The sequence below is a fragment of the Chiloscyllium punctatum genome, chromosome 30, assembly GCF_047496795.1.
Source record: "Chiloscyllium punctatum isolate Juve2018m chromosome 30, sChiPun1.3, whole genome shotgun sequence".
Taxonomy (NCBI): domain Eukaryota; kingdom Metazoa; phylum Chordata; class Chondrichthyes; order Orectolobiformes; family Hemiscylliidae; genus Chiloscyllium; species Chiloscyllium punctatum.
This window is the reverse complement of record NC_092768.1, coordinates 25,353,458-25,360,749: the sequence shown is the minus strand read 5'-3', so window position 1 is coordinate 25,360,749 and position 7,292 is coordinate 25,353,458.

Genomic DNA, 7,292 nt, shown 5'->3' with positions numbered 1-7,292 from the left:
AGATACGCGGTTATTTAAAGTGGTTGTAAAATCCAAACCTGTCCATCAAGAATTGAATGCTGCTGTCCTGAATTTTGATCCTCAGGCTCATATCTCACTTGAACAAACAATATTTTTCATACATTGACAGGAACCACAAGTGATCATGCAAGCAATTTCACTGACTTGTGCATGCTCAGATTGGACTGGATTGCCTTAAATTACATTTGCTTTAATATCCACATTTTATTTAACAGAGACAAACCTGAATCATGGAAAGAGTTAATTTTCATTGACCAGTGTTGATGTTCTTTTAAATGATTGTGCAACAGCTCAAGCATGAACCTGTTTGTTCAGAACAATCTGTGCTTCTGCCAATATCAATGGACCATGGAGAACAACCAGCTGTATTCAACACTGCAGGATTACCCTGAAAAGAGAAATGTGTTTCTGAAGCTCTTCAATTTACATTCGTTCAGGACAAATGCAAGAATGCTAAATTTGAGATCATCACAACATCCAGTGAACATACGACAGTCCAGCACAGGAACAGGCTCTTTGGCCATACAGTGACTGTGCTGGCTGTAATGCTGTTCTAAACTAAGCCCATCTACCTGGTCAAGGTCCATATCCCACTATTCTCTGCCTGTTCATGTGTCTGTCTGAATGCCTCTTAAGTGTTGCCACTGTATCTGCTTCTACCACCTCCCCTGGCAGCGTGTTCCCTACATCTACCACTGCCTGTGGAAAAACCTTTCCTCACATCTTGTCCCCTCCCATGTTAAATCTGCACCCCCTGGTATCTGACATTTCCATCACAGAAAAAGACTCTGACAAAAGGTTGAGAGTCTGAAGGGTGATTGCAGAGAGTTGGCAGAAATTTAAAAAGGAGGTCCTCAAGGGTAGTAATATCTGGATTACTCCCAGTGCTACGAGCCAGTGAGGGCAGGAATAGGAGGATAGAGCAGATGAATGCATGGCTGAGGAGCTTCTATGTGCATGATAAAAGGAATCACATTTTTGGATCATTGGAATCTCTTTTGTGGTAGAAGTGACCTGTACAAGAAGGACGGATTGCACCTAAATTGGAAGGGGAGTAACATACTGGCAGGGAAATTTGCTAAAACTGCTTGGGAGGATTTAAACTAGTAAGGTGGGGGGGGGGGGGGGGGGAGGGGGGGGGGGGGGTAGGGGTGGGACCCAGGGAGATAGTGAGGAAAGAGCTCGATCTGAGATGGGTACAGCTGAGAACAGAAGTGAGTCAAACATTCAGGGCAGGCAGGGACAAGGTAGAACTAATAAATTAAACTGCATTTATATCAATGCAAGGGGCCTAACAGGGAAGACAGATGAACTCAGGGCATGGTTAGGAACATGGGACTGGGATATTACAGCAATTACGGAAACATGACTCAGGGATGGGCGGGACTGGTAGCTTAATGTTCCAGGATACAAATGCTACAGAAAGGAAAGAAAGGGAGGGAAGAGAGGATGGGGAGTGGCATTTTTGATGGAGAGTGGCATTACAGCTGTGCTGAGGGAGGATATTCCCGGAAATACATCCAGGGAAGTTATTTGGGTGGAACTGAGAAATAAGAAAGGATAATCACCTTATTGGAATTGTATTATAGACCCCCCCCCCCAATAGTCAGAGGGAAATTGAGAAACAAACTTGTAAGGAGATCTCAGCTCTCTGTAAGAATAATAGGGTAGTTATGGTAAGGGATTTTAACTTTCCAAACAATGATTGGGACTGCCATAGTGTTAAAAGTTTAGATGGAGAGGAATTTCTTAAGTGTGTACAAGACAATTTTCTGATTCAGTATGTGGATGCACCTACCAGAGAAGGTACAAAACTTGACCTACTCTTGGGAAATAAGGCAAGGCAGGTGACTGAGGTGTCAGTTGGGGAGCACTTTGGGGCCAGCGACCATAATTCTATTCGTTTTAAAATAGTGATGGAAAAGGATAGACCAGATCTAAAAGTTGAAGTTCTAAATTGGACAAAGGCCAATTTTGATGGTATTAGGCAAGAACTTTCAAAAGCTGATTGGAGACAGATGTTCACAGGTAATGGGACGGCTGGAAAATGGTAAGCCATCAGAAATGAGATAATGAGAATCCAGAGAAAGTACATTCCTGTAAGGGTGAAAGGGAAGGCTGGTAGGTATAGGAAATGCTGGATGACTAAAGAAAGTGAGGGTTTGGTTAAGAAAAAGAAGGAAGCATATGTCAGGTATAGACAGGAAAAATCGAGTGAATCCTTAGAAGAGTATAAAGGAAGTAGGAGTATACTTAAAAGGGAAATCAGGAGGGCAAAACGGAGACATAAGATAGCTTTGGCAAATAGAATTAAAGAGAATCCAAAGGGTTTTTACAAACATATTAAGGACAAAAGAGTAACTAGGGAGAGAATAGGGCCCCTCAAAGATCAGCAAGGCGGCCTTTGTGTGGAGCCACAGAAAATGGGGGAAAAACTAAGTAAATATTTTGCATCAGAATTTACCATGGAAAAGGATATGGAAGATATAGACTGTAGGGAAATAGATGGTGACACCTTGCAAAATGTCCAGATTACAGAGGAGGAAGTGTTGGATGTCTTGAAACGATTAAAAGTGGATAAAACCCCAGGACCTGATAAGGTGTACCCGAGACCTTTGTGGGAAGCTGGAGAAGTGATTGCTGGGCCTCTTGCTGAGATATTTGTTTCATCGATAGTTACAGGTCAGGTGCTGGAAGACTGGAGGCTGGCTAAGGTGGTGGCGCTGTTTAAGAAGGGCGGTAAAGACAAGCCAGGGAACTGTAGATTGGTGAGCCTGATCTCGGTGGTGGGCAAGTTGTTGGAGGGAATCCTGAGGGACTGGATGTACATGTATTTGGAAAGGCAAGGACTGATTCGGGATAGAAAACATGGCTTTGTGCGTGGAAAATCATGTCTCACAAACTTGATTGAGTTTTTTGAAGAAGCAACAAAGAAGATTGATGAGGGCAGAGCAGTAGATGTGGTCTATATGGACTTCAGTAAGGCGTTCGAAAAGGTTCCCCATGGGAGACTGATTAGCAAGGTTAGATCTCATGGAATACAGGGAAAGTTAGCCATTTGGATACAGAACTGGCTCAAAGGTAGAATATAGAGGGTGGTGGTGGAGGGTTGCTTTTCAGATTGGAGGTCTGTGACCAGTGGAATGCCACTAGGATCAGTGCTGGGCCCTCTACTTTTTGTCATTTACATAAATGATTTGGATGTGAGCAAAGAGGTACAGTTAGTAAGTTTACAGATGACACCAAAATTGGAGGTGTAGTGGACAGTGAAGAGGGTTACTTCAGGTTGCAACAGGATTTGGACCAGATGGCCCAATGGCTTGAGAAGTGGCAGGTGGAGTTTAATTCAGATAAATGTGAGGTGCTGTATTTTGGGAAAGCAAATCTCAGCAGGATTTATACATTTAATGGTAAGGTCCTAGGGAGTGTTGCTGAACAAAGAGACCTTGGAGTGCAGGTTCATAGCTGCTTGAAAGTGGAGTTGGATGTAGATAGGATAGTGAAGAAGGCGTTTGGTATGTTTTCCTTTATTGGTCAGAGTATTGAGTACAGGAGTTGGGAGGTCATTTTGCAGCTGTACAGGACATTGGTTAGGCCACTGTAGGAATATTGCGTGTAATTCTGGTCTCCTTCCTATCAGAAAGATGTTGTGAAACTTGAAAAGGTTCAGAAAAGATTTACAAGGATATTGCCAGGGTTGGAGGATCTGAGCTACAGGGAGAGGCTGAACAGGCCTGGGCTGTTTTCCCTGGAGCGTTGGAGACTGAGGGGTGACCTTATAGAGGGGCATAGATAGGATAAATAGACAAAGTCTTTTCCCTGGGGTCAGGGAGTCCAGAACTAGAGAGCATAGGTTTAGGGTGAGAGAGGAAAGATATAAAAGAGACCTAAGGGGCAATGTTTTCACGCAGTGGGTGGTACAGGTATGGAATGAGCTGCTAAAGGATGTGGTGGAGGCTGGTACAATTGCAACATTTAAGAGGCATTTGGATGGGTATATGAACAGGAAGGGTTTGGAGGGATATGGGCCGGGTGCTGGCCGGTGGGACTAGATTGGGTTGGGATATCTGGTCGGCATGGACGGGTTGGACCGAAGGGTCTGTTTCCATGCTGTACATCTCTATGACTCTATCAGTCTATGCATTGTATCCATACCTAACAACATTTTTGACACTTCTCTCAAGGTGCCACTTGACCTCTTATGTTCTTGTGGAAACAATGTAAGTTTGTCCAAGCTCTCCTTCAAGCTACTAGACTCTAATTCAGGTAAAATCACGATAAAGCTCTTCTGCACCCTCTCCAATCCTCCAAGTTGTTCTTAGGGTGTATGACTAGAACTGTATCCTACTTTAAGTCTAAAGTTTTAACTGTTGCGACGTGATTGCCAACTTTTATACTGAATGTCGAAACTGATGAAGGCAAGCAATCTGTATCCTTCTTTAGCACCTTATCCACTTGTGTTGTCACTATCAGGGAGCTGTGAACATATGCTCTGAGATCCTGTCTTTCAATGCCTCTCAGTTTCTGGCCATTCACTGCATATTTTCTTCCTGCAATTGACTTCCAAAATTACATCACCTCACTTTTGTCCGGAGAAAAGGGTGCTGATTGGTTAGGAAATGGAACTCAGGTTTTTCCAGCAAGGAATTCATCAGGATGAAAATCAGACAGAGCTAAAATTAACGTTGCACCCAGATCCTTACATGCCTTTAAAAATCAGCTCACATTTAAATTGCGCCTCTGAACTCCAATAGAAAGGGACAAACAATAGCAAATGGGGGGTTCAATTCAGAGAGGTGTGAGGTGTTTAGGGAGGGCGAGAAAGGCAGGGGAACACATCACAAAGAGTAGGACGCTGCAAACTAAAGAAGTGCAGAAGAACAGAAATAAAAATCGCTGGAGAACACAGCAGACCTAGTAGCATCCGCAGAGAGAAAGCAGAGTTAGTGTTTCAGATCTTTCTTCTGAACGAAGGAAGCTTGACTTGCATGTCCACATACCTCTACTTGGTAGCAGGGCTGGTCCAAAAATTAGATACAAGATAATAAGTAAAGAAAAAAGGACATGAAAGCATGAGAACAGGACCTTCAGCCCACCAAGAATGCACTGACACATGATGCTTTTCCAAGTTAAAACGCAAATATCTCTGTGTGGTCGGTATCCCTCTTCCTTCTTGCCTGTCTGTTTCTCTCAGTAAAGTGACACTTTATTTGCCATAGCCCAGAGTGTAAAAGCTGGGAAATTATTAAAGTACAAACCTCTCCTAAGACTGCAGAGGATACTGTGCACAACTTCTGAACTCGTTACAGGAAGGATGGGGTCACACCAGTCAGTGCATAGAAGAGATTTAAAATAGAATTGTCGGACTGAAGGCATTTAGCAATGGGGTGGGCTTTTTTGATTGAAAGGCATGAGGTAAGGAGATGTTTAAGTGAGATATATTAATAACGGAAGTGGCCTTGGTAAACATTTTATACAGATTCTGTAACAGACAGAGTAATAACCAAGGGCCAGGAGTATAAATTAGTGGAAGGATTGTAGCGAAGTGTTTAGACCCAGAGGCCGCGACCGGATCAGGACCTCACTCTCTGAAAGGGGAATAGAGGCAGAAACCCTCCTCATAACGAATTTTTTAATCGATGTACCTGAGGCTGCAGATAAAGTTGTGGAAGGTGGGTTCAGACTGGGTGGGTGTTCACCAACTTGAGGGGCCAATCGATCTCTCTCGGTGTCCTGAACTTCCTGTGAGGGTACACGAGTGTGCAAGACATACAGACAATGTATTTATAAACAAACTAACGTTGGGGGGAAATGGGGAAGAGAGCGCGTGTGGGGCGTGAGGGAGTGACCTTCCTCTCCTTGAAACAGCGAACGATGAAAATTAACCCGAGCGGGATTCCGGAAGGGGCAGGAAGCTGAGCAAACATTTCAATGTTGAAATTAAACTGGTGAAAGCTCAGGTCAAGTTTCTCGGAACTTTTGAAGTTAACCCCCTCAAAATTTCCGCTCAAAATCTTGCAAATGGGAAACGGAGGGTTATCAAATATATACTGAAAGACTCTGGTCGCTGCTCCATTTTGTCATCCTTTCTGAACCTTTTGGAGTTTAGGGGTAATTTCAGCTCCTGTCAATTTCTGTGTGATTGACTCCGATCTCCCTCTTGGTGGGGAGCTCCTGGATGACACACTCAGTCCGGGAGAGGTAGGGGACTCAGACCCGGAACCGACCAAGGTCTGGCTCGTTCCGCCTCCATCACCCTTCCTAGGCAGTGAGTTCCAGATTCTCACTATCCTCCAAGTGAAAAAGATTTTCCTCATAATCCATCCAGACCTCCTCCCCTTTACCGTAAATCATTGACCATTCCACCAAGGGGAAAACGTTTTTTCCTGTTCACCCTGTCGATATCCCTCCTAATTTTACACATCTGAATTACGTCTCCCTTCTCTCTCCTCTGCTCCATGGATCACTAGCTCAGTCTATCCAATCTATTATTTGCCAGCGCTGGAAGAGAAACATATTAGCATAAACTAAGAGGAGAGTCATATGAAAATTGGGACGGCATGGGAGTCCACATGTGTATGTCAGTATATGCGGGTGTGTAATGTGTATATGTTACAGTACATGGTGTATATGTCAGCACGTATGAGTGTATATTTCAGTATATCAGTGTATATCTTCATACATGTGTGCGTACATTTCAGCATATGTGGATATGTATTTCAGTACGTTAGTGCTTATGTTCACACATGTATGTGTATTTCAGTAAATGTACATGTGTGCGTCAACATTTGTAGTGTATATGTCAGCACATGTAGATATATAGTCAAATGTGGCTGCTCTCAGTGACTGTCCAGTATGCCAATTGATTGCACTGATACTAACTCTCCTAACATTATTATTGATGTAAACTCTCTGGTAATATTCTGAATTTTCAGAATGTTCCTTCTGCTCCAGATTCTCATTTGGTTCTTGCATGGTAGGTAAGTGAATTTCAAGAATTATAAAAATCAGGACTCGCGTCAGAGATTTGAATATGTAATCTAGGGTGATTCTGAAGGGACTGAGGGAGCGTTGCAATGTCAGAAGGTCAGTTTGAGCATATATTAGACGATCAGAAGGTCAGTGTTGAGGAATGCTGTACTGTCATAGGGTTGGTACTGAGGGAATATTTCACCATCTTTGGGTCAGTACTGAGGGAATATTTCACCGTTTTGGGGTCAGTACTGAGAAGGTGCAGCAAAGTTGGAATTGCCAATACTTGGAGACATTTG